The following is a 27,763-nucleotide window of genomic DNA, read 5'->3' as shown; positions in this document are numbered from 1 at the left end:
GAATTGTCTTTAGGGTTAGATAGAATTTAGCATCCTCTTAACAAATAGCATACTTTCCCAGTCAAACTATCAATAAACAGTCTGTGGGACTATTATGGAAATGAAGACACCCTCTTGCATCCCAATCGGTAGTCACCTGTTTGTAATGGAACATTTTTTTTTTTGCTCTCTCCCCCACCCCACACTGTCAGTCAGTTGCCTGGAAGCTGGAAGGACTCAAACCCATTCTCAGTATCCAATATTTCCCCTGTTTTGGTTATATTCCAAAACATCAATTTGCTGTTAATTAAAGACTGTTTGAATCCTAGGAAACTGTTAAAATATGCCAGTGTTCTTCTAATCTGAGAGGCAGGCAGCAGACTGTAAAAAACCTACTGGGGAGAGGCCAAAAAACATTAGAAAAACAAAATGCAATGGGATTTTTAGACTTCTCTCAACATTCTGAAGAGAAGAACATAGGAAGGAGGAAAAAAAGGAAGAAGAAGAACGAGGTGAGAAAGACCAGAAATCCCCAATGTGGAACTGCCATCTTGTTTTGTAAGTTAGTTGAGTCAGAGATGAAAAAGAGCCACAAAGAAGAGTTGCTCTTAATTCACTAAGAATATCTTTGGTTCTGTCTCTCTCTGTGTGTCTATCTCTGTCTCTGTTTCTGTCTCTTCCACACACACACACACACACACACACACACACACACACACAATCCCTGATTTTATGCTCTATAAACAACTCTGATCATTTTCATTAAGATTCCCACATATATAGGAAGGATACACAAAATTTATCTAGTTGGAGCAGGAGAGCTGCTAACTATGAGTATGTCTTACTGCCTGTAATTGAAGACTAAGAGCCAAAGATTTAATTAACCATTTGCTAGAGCCTGTCAGCTCTCCTGTTTTTATAGTTTAAAATCAACTGGAGCTAAAGGACCAAACACATTTTTCCTACATTTTCATAATTTTACTGAGAAAAAAATCACAGATAATGGCATATCCAAAACTGGGTAGAGAGGAGAGAGGAAGAGAGAGGAGACCTACATTTACCATGAGCACACTATTAAACAGATCATCTGCCACCACCCTGCCAAGTAGTCTTGAGTTAAATTTCAAGTTAAACTTGCCAGAAGATTTGGTGAGAGACTAAATGATTACAGTATTTCTTGAAGATTGCTAATGCCTCACCTCCCCCAAACTGCGGAAATGCTTTTATGAACCTGCAGTGAATTTTAATTGTCTCTCCTTGGAAAGCTAATCAGCAAAGTGAGATATAGATTAAATAAATCATGTCATTTCTGTTTCATGAGAAAATAAAACCTTTCAAGATCAGCAATTTTGAGGGAGAGAGAACTTTAGTGATCATCTTGTCAAACCTTCTTACTGTACAGATGTAGGAATATTAACCTAGTTAGATATAGAGACAGCTTCAGTCATGGGACTCAGTCTTATTGAAACCCAAATTAAAACAGGATCCACTAATCCACATATTATGGATTCTTGTAGCCTGAATATTGGCTTAGTGTTAAAGTGCAATATTCACTGTGTGGTGAATAAATCACTGCCACGGAGTCAGCAAGACCTGAGTTTAAATCCAGCCTCAAACACTTGCTACTTACTAGCTTCACCTCAGAGTCAACTCCAGTTGTCCTGATTCCTATCTAGCCAGGGGACCTAGCTGGCTCTTGAGGAGAAAGTCAGGCTGGTGACAGTGTAGCTTCCCCCTCACTCAAATCCAATCCCATGGATTTTTTAATTGCATCAACTCCCTGATGTCATGGTCTTCTTCAAGAATGAAGAACAAGGGGGGCAGCTAGGTGGCACAGTGGATAGAGCACCGGCCCTGGAGTCAGGAGGACCTGAGTTCAAATCCGGCCTCAGACACTTAATAATTACCTAGCTGTGTGGCCTTGGGCAAGCCACTTAACCCCATTGCCTTGCAAAAACTAAAAAACAAACAAACAAACAAACAAAAAGAATGAAGAACAAAAACCATCATTTTTCAATTATTTTTAATCTGGTTCAAGCAGAAATCCACATAGTATATGGACTACATGAAACCTGGGATATGCATTTGACACATCTGATAAGAACTAATTCGTGGACAAATGAAATATGAAACCAGGACGTCCAGGTCCAAATCAAGAACTGTTCCCAATGTAACATGATCCCTCCCTAAATTTCTGTATAATTTTATAACATATTTTATATCCTGTGATCTTCTTGTTATGGTGGAAGCACCCTTAGTGGACACATCAATTAAAGACAGTCTTGCCTGTAGGACTAAGACTCCAATTGATGTGTTTTTGGTCACATAACTAGATTGGAATCCATGTCTTTGTGACTGTGGGGTCAACCAGCTTTTCACTTCACCACTGTTACCTCATTGATCTTACCAACAAAAAGACATTATTTAACACATAGCAAAACAATCCTGACAAAGAACAAAAAAGGAATAAAAGTAATTTTTCTGTAATGTACTAGCAGTGAAGCCTTGGGTAAGTCTCAATTCTCTGAGCATCTGTCTTTTCATTCTTGTAAAATGATACCAGGGGATGAAATCATGAGATCATTGATCAATAGCCCATCTAATTTATCATTCATTCAGCAAGTGTGTACTAAACAACCACTGTGCTCCAGGAACTCTCCTAGGTGCTGCAGCTACAAAAGTAATAATAAATGGAAATATCTTTGTCTTTAAGGACCTTATATTCTAGCAAGAGAAACATATATGCATACAGAAGTGTATGCAAATATATATATATCTATATACATGATTAGTTTATTATATATTTAAAAGGAATGACAAACTGGACATGATAGATTTGCATTCTCATGCACTATCATCTTTTTTTAAAATTATACTGTTATGGAAATGTTTCTTTTAAGCAATAAAATATATAAAAATCTTAAACATATTATATATACATGTTCGCACAGAGGAAGAGAGAAACAGAGAAAGGAATTTGGCCTCGAGACAAATGTCTTTGAGTAGACTATAAATTACAAAGAAAACTGATTATGAATATAGATATCATGGATATTTCAATGCAAATACACTTGTTTATATATGTGTAGAGTGTGCATTTATTTAAACACATACTTTTAAAATAGACATCATTCACTCATTTATCCAGAAGTCAAATTTCCCAAAATTTCAATCACGTGGAATCCAAAGAACAAGAAGGAAATAATAATAATAAAAGACTCCTCATGGAGCAAAAACAAAAGACAGTGAATTCTGCTCTATAGTACATGCTCGTGTAAGTCATGCCACAGAAAATGTTCTTTGCCCTTCCTCACTTCTTCTTGACTCTCAATTTACCTCGAATTCTAACCAACTAGGTTGTTTGATTTCCAGTGGATAGTCCCGAATCTCTCTGTAGCAAGTGGATTAGCTATGTCATCTCATTCCTCAACAACAGAACATATAAACAGAAATCAAAAGCAAAATAGCTCATTGGATAGATGCTATGCTTTCTGCCCACAGGAAAAGAATTCCTGTCCTCCTCCCCCCACCACAGCCGTTCCCAATAGATCACCATGTCATACATCTCTACTCTGGTATCTTCCCCAGATTTGAGTACCCTCTCTCCTTAATATGGGTATGGCATTAAATTCCTCTATCAGTCCCTGTGTTAATATTACTACTTGTATAGAAGACAGTGTAGTAGAAAGTTTTATAGCATCTTAAATTAAGCTACACTTACAGAAAGTTACAGTGTAGACAGGAGGAGCTAAGTGGTACAGTGGGTGGAGTGTCATTCCTGGAGTCAAGAAGACCTGAGTGCAAATATGGCCTCACATTTACTGGCTTCTGATGAGGGTAAGCCATTTAACCCTGTTTGCCTCAGTTTCCTCATTTGTAAAATTAGCTGCAGGAGAAAATGGTAAACTATATTCCAGTATCTTTGCCAAGAAAACCCCAAATGGAGTCATGAAGAGTCAGATACAATTGAAACAGAACATTAAAATATATAAACAAAGTAATCTCATACTGGTAAATCCACTTCTGTCCAACCAGTATTGATTAACTATGGACGTGTTAAGTAATGCCAACAAGCATTTATTGAGCACCTCCTATGTGCTAAGCAAAGGCTATAAAAATTGAAACAGTCCTTGTCTTCAAGGAGCTTGAATTCTATCATGGAAGGGCTAAGACTTGTACAATTAGTAGTTTTACATTTTGTTTTAGTAGTTTCATAACAAGGGGTTTTAGGGAAAATGAATTAATTTGACTTTTATTAAAGAAAAATGATGAATTAAAAAAAAGAAATAGATTTGAGCAGCTAGGATGGTGAATAATACAGTGGATAGAGCACTGGTCATGGAGTCAGGAATATAGGAATTCAAATCCAGCCTCAGACACTTGACACTTTTTAACTGTGTTATCTTGGGCAAGTCATTTAACCATGATTGTCTCACATCCAGGGCCATCTCCAGTTGTCTTAATTCATACTTAGCATACCTCTCCCCCTCAAATCCAATTTATGTGCTTGCCATGGCTTCACCTCCCCTGACATCATGTTCTTTGAGAATGAAGAACAAACATCTTCATCAGATTTGGGATCAAGGGATGTTCACATCCTTGTTCTGTCACTTCCTATGTGGCATTATATAATCCCTAACCTTGACATAGCTTGGTTTATTTTAGACTAGATGGCATAGCTTGGACACCAAGTTCTTTTTCATTTTACTTTTTATTTTTCCAATCATAAGGAGAGATAATTTTCAACAATCATTTTTGTAAAGTCTTTTCCCTTTTGCCTTCCCTTCTTTTGTTCTAGGATAGCAAGTAATTTGATATTATGAAGACCAAATTCTGAAATGAAAGAGTCATTTTTAAGCACCTGCTATGTTCTTGAGTAAAGTTTTCCTCCACAAGACAGAAGAATTCCTCACACAAGTTAATAATTAAAGCTGATATCTACATAGTATACTTTACGTACATCATACTTGGACTTCTATTTTACAATTCTATGTGAAATACATCACAGATATTATTATTTTCATTTGATAATGAGGCTACAAAAGCTCAGTCAGAATTGAGGCCCTTGGCCATGATCAAACAATTAAGATTCCCAGGCAACATTTGAATTCAGATCTCCCTAACTCCATGCCCATCATATAACCCACTCTATTCCATTTTCTCTCTAAAAGAGAAAATTCAGAAATACACACATAAGACTAGTTTTTCCAAGTATCTGAAATATCAGTTGATTCAGGAACTTAGCGTTTGTTTAAATGAAATGAAAACTTGAATGTATTCTCTGACTTAGCATGACTCTACAAAACAAAGTAAATGAATACACAGGGTATGTGTACCTAATAGGCACAGCCAATTTAACTTGCTTAAGCCAGTGGGGTTCATCAGACCACTGATGAAATAGGTTCCCAACCAATTTGGCCTATTAAAAAAATTAATGACTTGACCATCATAACTGTCAAGTCAGTTGTTCATTCAGCCACAGAGATAATTACCTGATCCTTTGGGGACCCAAGGCCCATCAATTCAGATAATTCTAAGTGGAGGTCAGGTTGGTGCAACCCTCAACTTTCTTTTACCGATGCAAACTGCTAGTTTCAACATAATGATAGTCTGATGTAACATTGTAAATCAATATTTTGAAGGATTCCTGGACAGCATTGCCCGGTTTTTGCTATTAGGGTAAATGTTTAACCTTGATCTTCTGTACTTGATCCAAATAGGCCATCTCAACTGTACCCAAAATATTGCCAGGCAACTTAAATTATTCAGTCTTTTCTTTCCCCCACAGTACAAGACATATTGAGAGTAATCAAGAGTGACCTTTGTGAGCTATTTGTGATTTTGTAAACCTTGAATCTATGATTCATGAAAAGAGAGGGGGAGACTGGGGAGAAAAAAAGAAATTGGTATTATTATAGAAGGCAGTAGGGATCCCTGATGATATGGCATTGAAAATGTGGGGTTCCCTTTAATCTATATTTCCCTCCCTGTCTCCCCATAACAGATTTTTTTAAAAAAATTAAATAATGATACAATTCTAAAAAAATAAGTGATATTCCTATATTGGAGGAAGGGTGTTTATTTAATGTTATGCCTTCAAATAGTCTTTCTTCTTACATTAGGATACAATTAGGATGCTCCCAGATTTCTTCCCATCTACTCTAATACAATTCAAATAACATAAATAACATTATCATAAGTATTTACTATATTCCTGGGCGGAACACACACACACACACACACACACACACACACACACACACACACACACACCAGATACACACTCACATACAACAACTTTATGATAAGTGCAGGAAAAGACTTTTTGTTTGTTTTCTTGTCTGTTTTACTTTCTGTTGTTCATTTCAATGAAATTCCTGAAGAGCGCTTATTCTCCTATGGGTTGCATCCTTTGCATAAAACTCCAGAAACAAAATGTTAAAAACATAGTCAACTGAACTTCCCAACTAATTGAGGTTTTACTGTACAACCATTCTCTGAAATCAAAGGACTAACTTCTTTTGGATCACTTAAAGGGATCTTAAGTTAAATAAACATTTTGAAATATTTGGCATCAAATTCAACTTCCCTTCCCACTCATTGTCTCTCTACTTTGAACTAGAGAAAGTACTCAAAATAAGCAAAACAGGGTACAAGAATCATTGAGCAACAACCACAAAATTTTAGTCTAAAAAGAATTCTACTTCATTCATCGGCAACAGCAAAGTCTGAGGAGTTATATGCTAGAAGTATTCCGATATCTTTCCTAGAATCTTGGTTTCAGAGGTAAAGGGTCCATAGAAATATAACCTGAAAGCTCAAGATATTTCCGAAGCCATCTACCACAGTGCTTATGTGTAGTCCCTTAATGACTAGAATGTCTTCTATTCATTACTTTAAGAATTCAGCTTCATTTCAAGAAACATAGTCTACTTTTGGAAATCTCTATTATTAGGAAAGAAGGTGACCTACCTGTTTTCAATTCACTCTCCTTATTAATAAGGGTTTTTTTTTTTTTACTCCTACCTATAGGGTCTCTTGACAACTGCTCCATCTTGGTCCTAGATCTGGAAGAATTTTTGTTTTGTTTTGTTTTGTGTTTCTTTGTTTTTTATTCCAGATTATATATTCCAAGTTATTTAAATCTTAGTACAGTCTACTCTTCAGGTCTTTCATCATGTTAGTCACTCTCCTCTGGATACCTTCTAATATATGAACAAATTTCCTAAACTATGAGATTCAAAAGTAGAGAAAATATTCCAGAATTTGTTCTTTTTTCAGGGAAAAACACAATGGAACTCTCTTCTCCCTCCTTATAGGCACAGGGAATTTTTAATATTTTCAAAGATTTCATTAACATTTTTAGTTGCTGCTTTACACTCTTTATATGATGATGAGTTTATGGTCTTCTAAAACATCCCAGATCCTTTTCAGAAAAACTAACATCTAGATGTGCTTTCTGAATCTTGTACCCATCAAGGTTATTTTTCTGAGTCAAGATGTAGCAGTTCATATTTATACAGACTAAGTTCCTTTTACTTAGGTTCAGACCAAAGATCTAGGTGTTCAATATCTTTTTGGATCCTGACTCTGGTTTTCTAAGTGTTTATTATCTTTTCCAAATCTCTTCTCATCTGCAAATTTGATAAGATTTAACTATGTGACTTCTCAACCTATGGCACTGAGAAAAATAGTAACCAGTTTAGGGATAAGGATCAATCTCTTAACCATTCCTTCAGAGATCATATTCCAAGATAGTAGCAAAACATCATTGGTGGAGGTGGCTAGGTGGCTTGGCGATTGGTTGTATCATTCAATCAGATGACTATGTCTAACTGTATTTTGTTCTAATGTATACACTTCATTCTCCTTCCCCCTTTTTAATAAGAACAGATTTGGTTCACAGCACACCATATCATTTTGCTTATATTTAATTCAGAAAAGTAAAATGGCTCCTTATCAGCTCTTCTCCTACAAGGCCTCCTCAAAATTGAATAGTAGGAGACTGAGTAGATCTCTTTCCTCTTTTCATTCAAATTGAAAATATAAAAATGGTTAAGATTCATTTCCTCTGGCAATGTATCAGTTTCTTGTTCATTGGACAAAGAGCAATCTATATTTCAAGCATCCATTTGCATATGGTTTGAAATCCCTCTGAACCTAATCACTTTCTGTCCTCTTTTTCATTTTGCCGCTATCAGTAAGAAAAACACAGTCTCCTAACCTACTGAGTTCTTAGGTCCATTTTTTCAGATTTGAAACCTAGGGATCCATGGAATTAACTTATATGTGCTAAGAAGAAGAAGGGTCAAGTCATCAACTCAAATCTTCTATTTGCCACATTCTCTTCCAAATAACACCATACTGACTCTCCAAGAAGGGATTTTAGACAAATCAATGAATAGCAAATCTCTGACAGAGAGTTTTCTTTGCTCAAAACTTTCATTAATACCAAATTGTATGAATTATGGATTTAACTGAGGATGATATTCCTAATGCTCTTCTGTTCTTAAATGAAATTCCTTTTTATACAATCAGTATTAGTCTAATTTCCAAAAGCAAGTGGATGATGTTTTATGACATTAGAAAGAGGGTCTAGGGGTCAGACCACTGTCACATCTACCCTTAGCAATCCCTCTGGAGAAAATATCATGATAAAATATCATAAATCTTCAGCTATTATTTAGTTATGTTACGTCTCACACTAGTCTAATCATAAATACAAGAGAGGTAACTATGTTTTTACAAAGATGGAAAAAAGTGGGAAATGAGAGGCAAGAGGTGATATTTATCTCATAAAAGCTAACATTTATCTAGCATTTATTATATAGCTAGCCACTATGCTAAGCATGTTTAAAATCATTGTCTCATTTTATCCTCTCAACAACTCTAAGAAGTGGGTATTTTATTGCCATCCCCATTTTACAAACTAAGAAGCTGGGGTAAACAGAGGTTAAGAGACTCCTACAGTTTTATATAACCAGCAAATGTCTGAAGCAAGGATTAAACTTGTGCCCTCCCAACTTCAGAAACAACTTTCTATCCACTGCATCGCCTAGAAAGTAGGTAAAAAGCAATTTGTCATAATGGATAATGCACTACACTTGAAACCAGTGGGTTCAAATCCTACATCAGACTTGTTTAACTTTGGACAAGTCATTTAACATCTCATCCTTCATTTCTTTATCATGTTGCCTAACAGGGCTGTTATTTTGAGGTTCAGTTTATTTTCAACCGTATCTGACTCTCCATGACCCCAACCTCGCAGATACTTTGGAGGGTTGCCATTTTCTTTTTATTTTTTTGTCATTTTACAAATGAGGAAACTGAGGCAAACAGGGTTAAGAGAATTTCCCAGGGTCACATTACTAGTAAGGATCTGAGGGAACATTTGAACTCAGATGACAAATCTTCCTGACTCACGACCTGGCCCTCTAATCACTGTGTCACTTAGCAGCTCAATGGGGTTGTAAAAAAGTCCTTTCCACACCCTAAAGCTCTATGAAAATATTGTTAGTGACTACAAAACTCTAGCACAGCAGGAAGAAACAACTTGACAATCTTGGCTGAACTAGGCACCCGATTCCTTTGGCTTCTTCCTCTTCATCTAATGAGGCAATCCTTTCAGTGAGAGCATACAAATCGCCTGGGTAGGTAGACAAAGCCACAGCTCCTCAAAACCCCACTTGTCCATGTGGCTCTTTCCCTGCCAAAATTCAGGCCCGTCAGTCATTGTTCATTGTTTATCATTGATATTTGCCGAACACAGACACATACCAGGCCCCTTCCATGTTTGAAGACCAAGCCAAGGAAGCATGGTTGCCAGATCCAGTTTTCCAAAGGCCAAGATTTGACACAGTTCCTTGACTCTGAACCCAACAAGCCAAGTATTCATAATTGTTCTTTCTGTTCTCAGTAATAGTATTGCTATTCTTAGTATGAAAGACCACATTTTAGGACTATGACTTCTAATTCTGTTTTATTTATTTGTTGTCTAGTAAAATAGCATGAAGAGTTTGTGTTTCTAGAATTGTTCAGTATCCAAGTACATCTAGGTATTATTATAGTCAGTGACAAAATTATAAAATCCAATATACTATGCTTTTAAAAAGGTTAAATTTCACATTACTTTCCTAAAGCAATTCCCAAAAGTAGCAAAATGCTTTAAATTACAATTTTGAAAAGGTAACTTTTAATTTTAACAGTACATCAATGTGTGACCTAGAGTCATTCTGGCATGGATAGAGCACTGGGTCAAAAGACAAGAAGACTTGGGTTCAAATCTCATTTCTGATATTTCCTAATCATATGATCATTGGTAAGTCAATTAATCTTGCAAACTGTTTCCTTTGCTAAAATATAGAGATTTTAAGAACTCTTTTCCTCACAGAGGTGGCAGAAGACTCAAACGAGTTAATAGGTAGAAAGATTTTACAAAGCTTACAGAGAAATAGAAAAATGTGCTGCTGATTATTATGACTAGCTTTTGGTGATTTATTGCCAGATTTGTTGTTTCATTTGCTAAGTCATAGGAATCATAAGCAGCCTCTTCTGCATTTGGAAACAGGTTGATGGCTGTAAAACAATCTGTCACCAACTACTATATTCAGCTGTTTGTCAGACCATTTCAGTTTCATCAAATCTTTCAAAAGTCCTTTCTAGAAGGACTCTCTGACTTCTGGACCATACCTTTGCCTCTCACAAAGCTGTGAGGTCAATCAGAAGGGGAATGAAGTGTTTCTGAGAATCTGTAAACAATTAATTATTACTTTTGGAAAATTTCCTTTAAAATATCTCTTTTATTAATGCCTCACAGAAGACAAATTACTTAATCATGCCTCAGTTTCCCCATTTGTAAAATGAGCTGGAGTAGGAAATGGCAAACCACTCCACTGTCTTTGCCAAGAAACCCTCAAATGAGGTCATAAAGAGTTGGTGGAACAAAGAGTTCCAACAAGAGTTGGAAAAGATAGAAATAACTAATGACATAATTTTATCTGCCCCTCGTAAGACAATTTCTCCACTGATTGGGGTATAAGCTCAATCATGAAAAATTGGCTAGTTACTTCTGAGGATGAATGGCAAAAATATGGCCTAATTGTTCCAATCTTTTCTTGGAATTTTTCTGAATTCTAGATTGGAAAGACAGTGCAGTACAGTGGGGAAAAAAATCTAAACTTGGAATCAGAGCATCTGAATCAAGCTCCTTCTTTGCTTCTTACAAACAATCTTGGGTAAGTCTCTTAATATCACAAGGCCTCCATTTTCCTGTGTGAAAGATGAGGGCATTAATTTATAGTGGATTATCTCTAAGATTCCTTCTACCTTCAAATCTTTGTTCTCAAACAGTGTAGACTATCATTGGACCACAGAAGAGCACCCCACCTCACCCCAGTCCTAAGAAACATAGATACCCCACTGATTGGCTTCCCCTTGAGTTAGAGGAGCCAGTGAAACAAATAATAAATATGACCAGGGGAAGAAACATGAATGAAACCTGAACCTACCATAGATGAGTCAGTGCTAGCTTCTTGGAACCTTACGTCTGTGGTCTTTTTTATTCTCTCCTATAATTCTTGGGACTCTCACAATGGCTGGTCCAGCCACAGACACACCAAAGGCAAAAGCAAAGCAGGCTTACATCCCTAGAGAGTGGTCCTGATGCTCCTTTCTAGTGATCAGCTGCAGAAAGGCTCCTATGTTCCCATATTCACAGCTAACATGCAGATCAATCCTTCTAGCCTATGGACCTGGCTTTGAGGCTCCACTCAAACTAACTCTAACAGATTTCAATTTCATAACCTACAGGTTTCATGCCCCTGGGTCACTCCATTTCATCACCGGCGGCCAATATCTAAGCACTAGGCATTGCTTCAGAAATGTCAATACCCTGACTAATCAATAACGGGCAAAATGCTAGTAGCTGAATTTCTCTTAGATTTCCAAGTATTAGCTTATTTCTGAGGCCATGTTTTTTGGTCACAATGTTAGGGGAAAAAAAACTCTCATGTGTACCCAAGGTTAGAATTCTCAATCATTTAGCACCAAGACAAAGTGCAGAAAGCAGTCATTGGCAGAATGTCTCCTCAGAAATCTCTCTGGAGACTTATGTCTGGAAAACTTCTCACCTATCAGTCACCATTGTTATTGAGGAAGGAAGGAGGGAAGCAAGGAAGCAAAGAAGGAAGGAAGCAAGGAGGGAGGAAAGAAGGGAAGGGAGGAAGGAAGGAAGAGAAGAAAGGAAGGAAAGAAGGAAGGAAGGAAGGAAGGAAGGAAGGAAGGAAGGAAGGAAGGAAGGAAGGAAGGAAGGAAGGAAGGAAGGGAGGGAGGGAGGAAGGGAGGAAGAAAAGAAAGATGGTTGTATATTGTACTGTCCAGTTCTAGGTATGTGCTAAATGCTTTATAAATATTATCTCATTTGATGGTCACAATAATTCTGAAAGATAGGTGCTATTATTATTCCTATGTCCCAGTTGAGGAAACTGAGGCAAATTGAGATTAACTCAGGTTCATACAGCTAGTAACTTCCCAAGGCCAGATTTGAGCATGTTTTCCTGTCTCCAGTCCTAGAACTCTGTCTACTGTGCCTCAAGTAAAAATTCTAATGCATAGCTAATATTTTGAAGCTATTCTTCCTCAAGAGACAGAAGTTCAGGACAACCTCATCCATTGTACCATACACATGCCAAGAAATAAAGAGTCATCTTCTTCCTGCCCCTTCCAGATTTAGAAGAAAAACTGTTGCATAACTTCATGGAGGCCATAGAGAGGGAAAAAATATCCTAGAGACCATCCTTGTGATTTATAGTTTAATGGCTTACAAAATTCTTTCTGGAAATGCCTTGGTTCCTCAAGGCTGGAGAAGCAACAGTGTCCTTGGGACAAACTAAGCACCTGCTTCTTGAAAGAAGGAAAAGCTCTCTATCACTCTTGTATGGAACTTATATGAGTCCAAAGAAAAATGTCCTCTAAGGAAACATTTATCTGATAACTAGTATGTGAGGTATAGAAAAATGTAAGTCATTACCTAGGCTTTTTTTAGATCAAAACTATAAAATATCAGAGGTGGGAGAGACCATTTAGTCCATGATTTCTTTACCTGGGCACTATGAACTATGAACTTAATAAGTTTGTGTACATGGATCTGTTTATGTGTCTATATGTATTTCTGGAAATTTTGTGTATTTATGTGCATATGTATGTATATGAGCATATATATATATATATATTTATTATAACAATATAATTGATATCCTTTGTAGCCCTAGATATTTTCTGTTATGATTTAAAAAGCACTATTCTGAAAAGAGGCCCATGGGCTCAAGTAGATTGCCATAGGGACAAAATGTGTTAAAAAGGTTAAGAAATTCATGATTTATTTCAATCTTCTCACTTTTCCAGATGAGGGAACAAGAGTCCAGATAGACAAAGTGGCTATATACAATCATTAAATCACAGAGTTGGAAGACTTCATCTCAAACTCAGTCTGGTCACTAGCTCTCTCTACAACAATCCCAGCCAATGGGCATCCAATCTTTTCCAGTGAGGGGGACCCCCATCACTTCCAAAGACAGGCCATTCTAATTTTGGAGGACTCTAGGAATTTGTGTCCTGGACCTTGAACCTGCCTCAGTGCCACCCCTAGTCATTGTTCCCAGATCTTTCCTGTGAAGCCAATCCTGTAATCTCTTCCACATGAAAGGCCTTTCAAGTTATAGAAGACATTTACTATGCCACTCCCCACAACTGCCACCTCAATTCTTCCACCCTGCCCTAGAAAAATGTCCCTCACTTATTTTATATCATTCTTCATATGGCAAACTAGGACACTCTATTATTATTCTCCTTCCAAGTTGACATCAAGCCACTAATGAGTTGATCTATAGATCAATCATTCTAGAGACCAGTTCAGAATCTATGTTATTGCTCTGCCATCCAGCCTACACCTCTCCATCATGTCCGCAAAGATCACACTAGAGACTCTGTCAAATGGTTTCCAGAAGAAAGGACACACTGCATGGAAGAAATTATTGCTTTTGGTTACTATCAACAGCACTCAAAGATGGTATCGTAAATAAGACAATATACTACAATTACATCAAATTCAAATAGAAATACATCCCCAAGCTGCATATTGACTTAGAAAACCAAAAATTAGCATCAGCTATGTTGTACTATATTTCTATTTTCTTCATTAAACATTTCCCAATTACATTTTAAACTAGTTTTCCAGGCACACTTGGGAGTTTTGCAGGCTACCTGCCAGTACAAGTTTGACACATTTGCTGTACCAGATCCTTCTTAGAATTTATATGAAAAAGTTTTTCTTGGCCAGGAACCTATGGAAAGTCAACTTGAAATGTATATTTTAGTTGTTATAGCTGAAAAGAAGCTATACAGAAGATTTATAGCATAGCTGAGAGAAGAGGTAAAAATAGGAGTAGGTTGTTTTGAGTGGAAGAAAGAAGTATTCACCAGGTATTAGCATGTGTCTGTTAAACATTTATCAACCTAACATCATTTTGAATTTTCCACCCACCTTGGACATTTTTTAGGGAAAAAAAATCAGCTAATGTATACTTTCAGGGCTGAGTAACTTGGGCTTAGCGGGGAAGTCTCACATTCTAGACAATTGACTTCATTTTTTTCTTAAGGTTATAAAACTCTGAGAGGCAAAATTTCTAGGTGAAAATATTTAGTGCTAGGTAAGGAATAAGAAAATCTAGATTTCTCTTTTATCTCATAGTCAAACATCTGAGTGACTGTCAGCAAATCATATAACCTCTCTAGCCATCGATTCTCTTATTAAATAAAGGAGTTCACCCAAATCTGAGACTCTTAACCTTTTTTGGGGCATCGCTGATCCCGCCAGCCTGGTGAAGCTAAGGAATCCCTTCTCAAAATAATGTTTTTTAAATAATTGGAAAAAATGAACAATTTTAGTTAGGGATTAATAAAAATAAAATAATTATTTCCCCATCCAAGTTTATGAATGTCCTGACATTTAGGAAACTTTAGATTCCATGTTAAAGGCACTTGTTTCCTAAATAATTTCTGAAAATATTTCAAGTGTTAAAATCCAATGATTTTTTTTTCTGGCAAGGAAATGGGGTTAAGTGACTCGCCCAAGGTCATACAGCTAAGTGAGTATTAAGTGTCTGATCTGGATTTGAAATCAGGTCCTCCTGACCCCAGGGACAGTGGTCTATCCACTGCACCACTTAACTGCCCCAAGATTCAATGATCTTACCTAAAAGAATACTACTGGGTCCCAGACCTACCTCCTGGTAGACACTGTTTTAGATCTGAATTACCTTATATTCAAATGTTGTTTTAATGTATTCATAGATAGAAATGGCCTCCTGAAAAATTCTCATATGTGATCAACAATGATAATATATTGAAAGACAAGTTAATGAAAAATCAATAAAAATGCTCAAATCAATACTGATGACTTTGGAGTTTTCTGGAAAGATGACTTTGTTTTTCTGGAGCAAAAAGACACAAAAATGATGAGAGTAGTGAAACAAATATTAATTTCCAGTTATTCTTGGATGTGTTATTAGTGTATTTTCATTTGACCCATCAAATTGAGTCACACACTCAGGGATTAGCTGATTGGACCAAACATCACTTGACTGAGGAATAAAATTCAACCTCCAATCTTATCCATGCCTCCAAATTAATAGTTCTAAAGAGTCAGAGAACCTGAAAGCATCATTTGTTCAACTTCAGTTGTCTGATGTTAGCCAAGGACATTGATTTAGAGTGGATTTCTTTGGTGGATTTTAAATTGTGGCTGGGTTCTGATCAAACCCTGCGTTTACCGATTGTTCTTACTACTGCATTCTTGACCTGTTTGTTAGAAGGTTCATGGTGGAATAAAAAGAACATTTAATTTTAAGTCTGGGGAACAAAATACTTTGGTTTGTTAACCTATGTTAATGTCAACCTCTGTCCAATCAATCAATAAATAAACTCTTATATTCCAAGAACTTCTAGGTCCTGGAGATACAAGTATAAAAAATGAAACCATCTTTATTGCAAAGAGTCCATAATCTTATAGCAAGGCAGATTACTTACTCTGTACTTCAGTTTCCTCATCTGTAATTTATCCATATTGAGTTGATCTAGTCCAAGAATCCCTTCCAGCTTTCTATCAATGACCCTATCATTCTAATTTACTGAACAAAGAATGTTTACCGACTATCCAACTATCAATAATCCTATCATTCTCTTACTGAACAATGTTTCTTTCATCTTCAACAAAATGAGAATGACCTAAATAAGTCACTTCTATGTTCTCTTTTGTTTCTATCTTATTGGTACCCTTGCTTGTCATCCCACTTCCTGGTCTTAAGCCTTTCCCTCCTTGGACTCTGAATTCATTTCTGCCTCCAACTCAAAGTTCTTCCTCCCACTTACCACCCCTGTTTCCTGATGCTCAGTACTGTCATTTTACTTTTAGAAGCACAGGTGACAGCTTAACATTGGCATGTCCTTCATCTAATCCATCTTTGTGCTTTTGTTTAAGATGATCAATTCATTTTTGAAATAGAGACAGAAAGGGCTTCCTTAACAAGCATGATTTTCTCCAATGTGATAGTGAATGAACCTTCTCTGACATCAGAAAAAAAGTAGATTTTCTTCCTTTCCCTCTCCACCCCCCTTCCTCTTTTCCATCTTGTGTTCCAGAGGCCAGATTATAATTGGATCCAGGGTAGAATCTCTTTCTCAGTTATCAGAAGCTTTTGTCAGTATCCTAAACCAGGTCTGCTCTGATATTATCCCACTGGCACATGGCTAAAAGAGAGGCATGGACCAGCACCACGGAGGGTCATTAGGGACCAACCACTTAGCCTCTTGACAAATGGTAGAGGACACAAAGGCTCCCTCTTTCTGACTCATGCATTATAGAAAAGAGCAGTTCTATTCAAAGAGCTTTTCCATACTTTGCAAAATAATATCTGGCCCATTGAACAAAAAGCCAAGAAAGCATTCTTCTAAAGGTTTAGAGAAACCTGCTTGCCAAGTCATGACTCAGAGAATTAGGTGAGAAACTGTTCTGTGCCACTCTGCTAAGTAGTTATGTGACCTTGGATAAGTCATCCAACTGCTCTGGGCTTCTGTGTATTCATCTGTGAAACGAGGAGGTTGGATCAGAGGATCTTTCAAAATCCCTTATAGCTCTCGCATTCTCAGATTCTCATTACTCAGCAGATGGAGTTCCACAGGACCGTGCTCTGTATACATGAACTCTTTGGCCAGCGTTTCATTTAGGCTTTGTCAAATGACCAAAAAGGGTCATCCTTTAAACTAAGGCATAGTTAAACCCCATTAGAACCTCATACGTGTAAATCGGAAAAATGGATTGAAGATAGCAACTCACTTAATCTGGAAATCCTGTTTGGGAAGGTCTTGGAGCTGACTTTGAGTTCAAAATAAGATCAGTTCTAGTGCTTGAAGGGGCCTCAGAGGTCTAGTTAATCTCTACCCCCTCATTTTATAGGGAAGGGATGGAACTGAGTTCAAAGGAAGTTAAATGACTTGTCCAAAGTCACTTAGAGGGTAACTATGAAATAATAATAAATATGATAATAAATGATGATAATTAAAGTGATGGGAATAGCTAACATTTATATGGCACCTTTAAAGTGTACAAAGCACTTTATTACATTATTTCATTTAGTTTTCCCAACAACCCTGGAAGATATTGCTATTACCCTCATTTTACAACTTAGGAAACTGAGACTGGGAGAGGTTAAGTGTTACTGTAGTTACATAGCTAGGAACTACTTTAGCCAGGATTCAAACTCAATTCATCCTAACTCCAAGACTGATACTCTGAACTGCATTAAAATAGGGGGAGGAAGATTATTAATACGATGGCTACTTTTTTGGCTTCTGTTTGATAAAATTTTCAGGATTTATTCCTCATCATGGAATTATTGTTGGGGCAAATATATGTAAAACTTCAAGGTGAAATTTGAATCCAGGTGCCTGTCTGCTTCATTCACTTCCTATTGTTCTCACACCACTTCATTTTACTAGGACTCGGTGTGGTGGAGTAGAAATTGTGTAACTCTGGGAAAGTCACTTAACTCTGTTTGCCTCAGTTTTCTCATTTGTAAAATGAGCTGAAGAAGGAAATGCAAATCACTCCAGTAACTTTGCCAAAAAAACCCCAAATGGGGTCATGAGGAGTCAAACATGACTGAATGATGGCAATATCTTTCCCCTCCCTTCCCCATCCAGATTAACCAATTTATTTCCTAAGACCAATGACTACCATGAAGTGAAAGGAAACTTGAATGGGGTTCAATCAAATCTCATCTGTAAAATTAATTACTACTTCTACTTTAGTGCTACTAATATTATGATCACTTCTATTACTATCACTTCTGTAGATAATATTCATGTATATTATTTTATTCTCTCAACAGCTCTGAAGTATGTGTTATTAGTGGAGAAGAAAATGGCAAACCACTCAAGTATCTTTGCCAAGAAAACCTCGTGGGCATACTGTCCTCTAAGTCATAAAGAGTCAGATAACAACAATTGACCAACTGAATAACCAAGCAACAACAATATATTCTAATTCTGCAGATGAAGGAATTGAGACTAAGGTAAGTGATTTGCCTATATCTGAAGAAGAATTTGAACTCAGTTCTTCCTGACTTCCAGGACCAACATTCCTTCTACTATGCCACACAGAATTCTTCAAAATGAGGACAGTGATGTTCTTTTGAATAAATGGCTCTTTTTTTTGTTTCTTTCTTTTTTGATAACACATGCAGGATATATTCCCACTAGAGCCAGGTCCCAATTAGTGTGAATGATGAAATCTTTAAGTGGTCTCATGTATTTCTTAGAACTATTCACAGTTATAATTATGTAAAATATGGAAATTGGTTCCAGTCGAATGGAAATATGTGAATTCTAATAATGTGACTACTTCAGGGGATTCATTATGCCTACTAATCCAACCTAGCTGTAATTGGATTATTTTGGGGTCAAAACATATGCTAAACAAATAAACAAAAGAATTTTACTCTGGACTGACGGTAAAAGATTTTGTGGCATTGAATCTAAAATGTGAATATACACACATATATACATATATCTATAACTATGTATAATTAAATATATGCATATTTATAATTTAAATATACAAAAAGCTTACATTCTCTATTGATGATTTTGATGTTAATAGAACAAGATAAATAGAATAAACAAATGCTCATAAACTCATTCTCTCTATGCTCTTCTCCTTGGTGGTCTCATTTGAATGGGTTCGATTATAAGCCACATGCTGACAACTCACAAATCAATCTCTAGCTTTATCTTCTCTCCTATTCTCTAGCTAGTCTTGTAGCAACAGCTCTTGGTAGCCATTTCCAAAATAGATACCCAATCGACATCTCATCTTCAAATACCCAAAGCAGAATATATCATCTTTTTCTTTAAATCCAAACCTCTTTCAGATGTTCCTATTTCTCTTGAGTGCATCACTATTCTTCTGTACATCATGGCAATAATAAGCCTAATGTCATTCCTCAGTCTTTCCTTTTCCTCATCCTCTATGTGTATTCAGATTTCAAATCTTTTTGCTTTGACCTTTTCTTCATCACTCACAGCCTTTCTCTTTTCTTCTACACCATTCTGTTGCCAGGCCCTCATCATACTTCCCTAGCCTAAGATAAAACATCACAAAAGTCCCCTCCATTTCTCATACTTTCCTCCCCACAATGGCATCCTCTTAGCTATTGATATCATCTTACTAAGATACACATCTGTCTTTGTCACTCTACCTGTAAAAAATGTCTGTGGCTGCCTCCCTCTCTACTATGGGGGAATATTTCTAATAGTTGTTCCAACCCATTATAAGAATTATAATCCTATCAATACTATGACTGAATTATTTCTTGTTTTTTGGTTTTTGGAAGGCAATGGGGTTAAATGACTTGCCTGAGGTCACATAACTAAGAAATTATTAAGTGTCTGAGGCTGGATTTGAATTTAGGTCCTCCTGACTCCAGGGCCAGTGCTCTATCTGCTGGTCCACCAACCTGCCACATGACTGAAATTTTAAGAGAAAACCTAGTTGCCATTCCTCCACAAAAGTTATAAGTTATCAAAACATTCCCTAAAGAAAGAAAGGAACATAAATGTCTAAAGAAGTTCTTCATCTGAATTCTAAGAACTTCAAAAATATTTTGATAACTGTTTCAATATAAATGGTTTTCTTTGTAATCCTTTGCATTTAATTTTCTACATAATTATAAGAAGGGATCTATTGTCTTCATCAGACCAAAGGAGCCATAACACACACACACACACACACACACACACACACACACACACACACACACAAACACGTCAAGCATGTTTCCAATTTTTGAATTAGAAAGAGAACACATCAAGTGAAGTACACTACTTCAACGAAGGGCAATATCAACCACAACATTTCACTGTATCCAACCTGACTTCACATAACCAATATAGATTAGAGAATGGAAACAATTATCTAGTAGCTCTAACTTTAAAAAGTAATCTAGGGGTGGCTAGGTGGTGCAATGGATAGAGCACAGGCCCTGGAGTCAGGAGTACCTGAGTTCAAATCTGACCTCAGACACTTAATAATGACCTAGCTGTGGGGCCTTGGGCAAGCCACTTAACCCCAAATGCCTTGCAAAAACCTAAGAACAAAAAAGTAATCTAGGTGATTTTGCCTGAAACCTGAAGATAATCCATTCAAAAGTTTCAAATCTAATTCAGTTTACATTAGGTAGATAACTTTAATCATTGGGAAGGAGAAAAAAGTATTTGTTGTAACTCTTTAAGGCTTAAAAAGCACTTAAATATTATCTGATTGAATCCTCACAACAACTCTGGGAAGTGGATACCATTATTATCCCACTTTGTATAGATGAGGAAACTGAAGCAGACAAGGCTTCACATCTTTTTACTCAGGTCTTCCCGAATAAAGGTCCAGCACTCTATATGCTATGATTCTTACCTGCCAACTAAATCCAAGCCCCTCTAAGACATCATTATCAGTCAGATGTTATATGTGATGTCCAGGAAGCAATTATAAAAACAGGAATAATAAGACAACAATAGCAAAACACCAAACTGTCTAGTGAAATAGCTTCTTCACCTTTGAGTAAGTTATAGAGATGGTGACAATATGCATCATTCTTCTGAGGTTCCTCATCTGAAAGTTCCCTATGTCAATGAAACTACAAATTCAGTCTCTAACACATAGAAAGTAACTCAATTACTAAAGAATGATCACTGGATAAGCAATCATGCATAGATCCTGGGTTTGAAAACCATCTAGAAACCTAATTATCTGTGTCCATCTGGCTGAGTCTCTTCACTTCTCTTACGTTCAAACATACTGATCATACTTAAGAAGCTTCAATTGCTCCCTATTGTCTCTAGGACAACATACCTATTCCTAGAGTTCTCAGTTAAAGCCTTTTACATTTGAGCTTGTAGAGGGCTTTTCAACATTATTTTACATTACTTACTCTGTGTTGCATACTCCATGTTTTAGCCAACCTAGTCTGCTTTCCATTCCATGTTGTGAGCATCCCACCTCTCACCTCTCAGGCTTTATTCAAATTATTCCTCATACCTGAAATGACTTCCTGCTTCCTTCTCAGAAACACTGGATCCTTTCATTTCCTTGGAAATCCTATTTAAGTCCTTTTTTTAAGTTTTTTTTTTTTTTTTTTGTAAGGCAATGGGGTTAAGTGGCTTGCCCAAGGCCACACAGCTAGGTAATTATTAACTGTCTGAGGTCTGATTTGAACTCAGGTACTCCTGACTCCAGGGCTGGTGTTCTATCTACTATGTCACCTAGCTGCCCCCCCCAATTTAAGTTTTAATTTAACTCTTCAATCCCAGGTTTAATATTCTGTCTTCCAGAAAATTTTTTTTATATTTTTCAAATATTTATATGTTGTATTTCCAAGGTTGGTTACAAGATTATTAGTCAGGGATTTCTTTGTATCTATGGTATAGATATAGTATCTATACTAACTTACACATAGACACTTAGCAAATTCATGTTTAATTGGACTGAATCCAACTGGATCAGTCTAAATTTCCTTTTCTGTATAAGAAAAGGATTAGATAGAGCTGTTATAAAGGAGACAGACCTTAAATTCTATCATTTTATGACTCTATAATCTGAAATACCCATTGGCTTTTGAAGATCTTGGAAACCCCTTCCAATGAATTTAAATAAGAGATCTTGTTCTCACTTTCTTTTCTGTAAAGCAAGAAGCTACTAACAATGCTGTTGAGAAAGTCATCACATCAAATGGACAACGTCAGAACCAAAATAAAACATGTCAGGAAAATGGATATCAATACTATTGTGAAATAAAAAGAGATTATAAAAGAAGACAGTTAGATGGAGGGATTAAAATTCAATTTAAATGAAAAGGAAATAAATAGAACCAGTCAGAAGATTGTGCTAGGAATGGAGGGATTGTGCCAGAGTATTTGAGGGTCAACTGTCATTCCATTTATTCCAGAGGGCACAGAAAAACCCAGGAGGTGCCAAGGATGGCAAATGGGATGTTATTAATATTATAGATTTCAGCAAGTTCCAGAGGAAAAGATACTAATGGGCACTCTTGCATCTATGGCAAAAACCTTGAGTTCATCTTGGAAATCAAGCCCCCACATCTTTGGTTGTTCATGCTTGGGAACAGAGGAGAGGTCCAGAGTCAACAGAAGTCACAGGATAGCATAGAAATTTTGAGGACCTCAGTGGTGACTTTTCTTCTAAGAAGACATCTAGGAGAGCACAAGAAATTGTCTGTCTCCTTCATTCCACCCAGCTGCTAATATTTTTCACTCTAATGCTAATTTTTTTAGTGTGTTTATATTCCCCCCTCAAATTTCAGCTTAACTCTAACCTTCTACAGAGTTAAAATCCTATCTTTTCTCAGTCTCTCTGTCTCTCTCTGTCTCTCTCTCCCTCTTACCCTCTTTCTACTCTGTCTCTGTCTCTGTCTCTCTCTGTCACTCTGTTTTTCTGTCTCCTTTTTCTCTCTCTCTGCTATATCCTCTCTCTCTCTGTCTCTCTCTGTCTCTCCATTTATTATATATGTACACACAAACACATAACCACACATAGATATATTAAGTACATTCTTGTTGACTATAAACACAGACACAGGTCTGTGTTTGTGTGTGTGTGTGTGTGTGTGTGTGTGTGTGTGTGTGTGTGTGTGTATGTGAAGGTTTTTGAAGAGAGTTATTTATTTTCTTTTTTTTCATATCTTCAGTGCTTATCACAGTGTTTGGTATATAATTCTAACTAAAAGTTTATCGATTGATAAATTACCAAGATGAAAAGACACCAGAAGAAATGTACCCTCAACTGTGGAACACTAAGGTACAATCCCTTTCAAAATTCAGTTCCAGTGACTTCTTTTATATGAAGAAAGTCCTTCCTGAATTCTGTCAAGTGATAATGCTTCTTCCCTCCTGGTCCTCTCCCATCCTCACCAATTACTTTTTAAGAATTTTTTGAGGGATAGATAGGTGGATCAATGGATAGAGTACTGGACTTCGAATCAGGCAGACATATTCCTGGGCTCAAATCTGACTCAGACACATATTAGCTGTGTGACTCACAACTTGCCTTACTTTCCTCATTTGCAAAATAAGCTGGAGGAGATGGCAAACTACTAAAGTAGCTTTGCCAGGAAAACCCCAAATGGGGACACAAAGAGTCTGACACAGTTGAAACATAACTAAAGAACTGAATTTGAAACATTTTGCATGGGTGCATGTGTATCTACATTATTTTCTAAGATGGAAAATAATCTCCTTTAGGGAAAAGACTTTTAGTTTTGTTATTTTGGTACATGATTAATAAATTCTTAGTGGTTAGGTCTTTAATGAGGGGGATACCCAGCAGATGACTCTTGCCGAGTCAGCAGCATTGTAATATAAATGTGATAGCTTGGGAATTGCGAGTCAGAAGAAGAGATTTGGTGGCTTTTTTCCTAAAACCAGATCTACATAAAGATACTTTGGTTTCCCCTTGAGTAGTTCCTGTAGAGAATATGAATTTGATAAAAATGTCTTGACCGGTAGCAAGACGCATACTGGTATCTGATACTGCTGCTCTCCATGTCACTGGGTGAACACAGTGCTGCCCAATATAGCACAAAGGTTTGTAAAACTTCTATTTATAGGCTGAATATACATTCTGAGGCTGTTTCATCATTCAGGATTCAGAGATAAAGTTTGAAGTGACCTCAGAGGTCATGAGCCCATCTTTCTAATTTTACAGATAAGATAGTTGAGGCTCAAAAAATTTAAATGACTTGCTCAAGGTCACTAACTTGAAATTCCAAGCCAGGATTTCTGATTCCAAGAAAAATCCTTCCTATTGCTCCATGTTGCCTCCAAAGGATATGAATAAGCAATTCAGAACAAAAATGCAAGCTAATAGTAAAAATAGGACTCACAATGACTAATAACAAGGCAAATAAAGATTTAAATAACTCTGAGGAATCACCTTGAATGCATTCAGAAAACAAAGACAGAAAAAATTCAGCACCATAGGGGGATGTGAGAAAATTAGTACATTAATTTTCTGATAGATAATGATGAATTGGCTCAACTATTTTGAAAGAGGATTTGACATTATGCAAAAAAATACAAAGATGTTCATGCTCTTTGACCCAAGGATGTATTGGAGTTATTCCCTCAGATGACTATTGATAGGAAAAGACCCAGCTGTATAACAATATCCATTACATCATGATTTGTTTAAGTAACAATTTGGAAACAAATTGTACCCTCAAAGATTATGGAATAATTGCTCAAAAGTCTGTGGCATATAAAGGTTGCATGAAGAAAATCAAATAGGAAAAATTGAAATATGGGAAACTTTTTTTAGAAATGATCTACAGTATAAAGAGCAGAACTGAAAAAACATTATGCACAATTTCTATAGCTATATAAATGACAAAGAGGCGACTTGGCAACATCATCCTTATCATCATGAGTAACATCAACATTTATGCACTACTTTAAAAGTTCCAAAGGGTTTTCTTATTCAATCCACCAAACAACCCAGAAAGGTTGGTGACATCATGATTCCCATTTTACAGATGAACAAGCAAAGAGTCATGGGTAAAAATCATGTGCCTAAGTCATGCTAATAAGTGGCTAAGTCAGATTTTAATTAGGTTTTCCTTATTTCACTAGCTATGTGAAATTCAGTTTATCATCTGAAAAATAAGATGGAGAAGGAAAGAGCAAACTAATCCAATATCTTTGTCAAGGAAACCTCAAATGAGGTCACAAAGAGTCAGCCATGACTAAACAGCAACATAGGATTGTAATTTGGGGCCAACTAGGTGGCCCACTGGATAGAGCATTGGAACTGGAGTCAGAAAAAAGTCATCATTCAGAATTAAAACCTGACCTGAGGCATTCACTATGTGACTCTGGGTAAGTCACTAAATTATTTGCCTCAGTTTCCTCATCTGTAAAATAAACTGGAAAAGGAAATGACAAGTCACTCCACTATCTTTACCAAGAAAACCACAAATGGATTCATGAAGAGTCAGACATGAGAAAGATGAATGAAAAGTTTCCTGACTCCTAGTCTAGCACTTTATCCACTGCACCATCTGGATTGAAGTCCCACCTCGGAAACCTCTGGACAAGTCACTTATCTTCCAACGATTCTAGCTACCTCTTGAAAACAACACATCAAAAAAACACAGAAAATTAATAAAATAGAAGGGTACCAATCCTATAGATACATCCATCTTCCTTTTCCATATGCTTTTTTTTAAAAGGTGGAGAGGATGAGGGGGCAGGGTGAAACATGGTATGTTCTGGTGTGAATCACTTTAGGAATTTTTTATTGAAGTCACTTTTGTTATCATGCTTTGAGTGTTAGGGTTATCCTGACTGAGGTCATACGTGTAGGGAACAGGTTCATATAACAATTAAATTTGAAATCCTGTGATTGTTTATACAATCTTTTTTTGTCACATTAAACTACCTCTTGGATCTGCTTTCTTTGAAAACTGTTTGGATGATCATATTTTTATGAAAGTACAAGTCTTCCTTCTGACAGAATAACTCAAAAAGTGAATTAAGTGATTTTCAAGAATCATGACTACTGAAAAAGATGAGAGCAATTCGAAAAGAAGTAGGGTCACTGAATCGAGGCCTACTTTTTCTTCTACAGTGCTAGGGCCTGCCCTATATAGTTTTCAAAAATCACTCGATATGCCCAAATTTGGAATTTTCATTGGCAGTGTCCACATTAATCAATGGCATCTTTATCAACAGCTTTTTGTCACTCTTTCTCTTGGCTGCTTTAAGTGAGAAAAAAGCATCAATCATATCCCCAGAGAATACAAATCATTTTTCTCTGAATCCTCAATCCTGCCTTAAAAAAACCAAACCAAGGAAAGTTTTTTCAGGAGAATCATGCTACAAGAATATATTTTTTCAAGCTTTCTGAATCATTGTTATTATCATAAAATCAGGTCCTCTTATAGTCCTTTCAGGTTTAACAATCCCTAGTTCAATGCTTCTCAGTAAATCCTTACTGAATTGAACTGAGTTGAATTGAATATGCTGGTGACCTGTCACATAGGTAGGGATAAGGATTATCAACCATGCTATATGGGTAAAGAAACTGAAGCCCGGAGAGGTCAAGTTGGTTTCCCATCATCACTCAGCTTGGAAAGATAAAGGTCAAGATTCAAACCCAAGTTTCCTTATTCCATGTATTTTTTACTCTTAGGAGTTCTAACTTAATTTCAATTTTTTTTTCATTAATAGGTAAGCCTGCCAATGTTTGGTGTACTATTATAAATCACAACTGGTCAGGGTTAAATGACTCATGTTTGGATTACAATGGAATGGGTCACTTATGGATCATCTAATAGTAAACAAAAGAAAATGTACTTAATAACAGAAAAAAATATATACTCAGCAAGGACACATCATTGATTCAATTGTGAGCTACTCCTTCAAAACAATGCCACTAGGTGGGAAGTATATGGGCAATCTGACTCTATCTGTGGATAAGGCCAATAAGGAAGCTACAGCAACTATTCCAAACTGAGTCCTCTGCATCAATTAAGTCTCAAATATGTTTTCAATATGCTTTCTTTTAAGGAAAAGAAAGCCTATCCTTCAAGGGCTAAGGCCTGAGGAAAAATTATATTGTTCCTACCATAGCCATGAATGTCAAAATCAGATTGAATACACCAAAATGGTTCATCAAAAAAAGCTTTGAAACCCTCAGGCAGCTCAAGCATCTAAGATGTGGTCTTAGATGATAATAAAATATGGAATGATGGGTAGACATTTGCCTTTGGGGGAGATCTGATTAGAAGACATGGAAGTATTTAAGAAAAGAGGGCCTATTATTTTCTCAATTGTTAGCCAATGGATAAGCTACATGTCTAGTCTTTCTGTTCAGTGTTCTCTCTTTTTCCCAATTTTTTAAATGTCCTTGTCTGGATGTGTTGGTCTTATTACTTTCTCCTTTTCATCTTCCTTCCTTTCAAGGGCTCTTCTGTTCCTATACACATTCCTTCTATATATATATATATATATTATTTATTTAACCATACAATAAGTGCTGAATTCCTATCATGGAATCAAGAACTATGTCAAGTTTCATTAAAATGCCCCTTGTTGTAAAGGTAAAATAATCAGATCAATAGACAGATAGTTTTGCCACATTAATTTCTCTATATATTCCAATATA

At 36.5% G+C, this 27,763-nt stretch overlaps 1 protein-coding gene across 6 annotated transcripts in view; it reads right to left on the bottom strand.

Annotated features, from left to right (window-relative positions):
• ZNF385D (zinc finger protein 385D) overlaps window positions 1-27,763 on the bottom strand; it is a 978,888-nt gene that overhangs the window by 271,383 nt on the left and 679,742 nt on the right. The window lies entirely within an intron of this gene.

Source organism: Macrotis lagotis, chromosome 7 (genome assembly GCF_037893015.1).
Source record: "Macrotis lagotis isolate mMagLag1 chromosome 7, bilby.v1.9.chrom.fasta, whole genome shotgun sequence".
NCBI lineage: Eukaryota > Metazoa > Chordata > Mammalia > Peramelemorphia > Peramelidae > Macrotis > Macrotis lagotis.
Note: the sequence above shows the minus strand (reverse complement) of the source record. Positions and strands in the feature narration are given on the sequence as shown.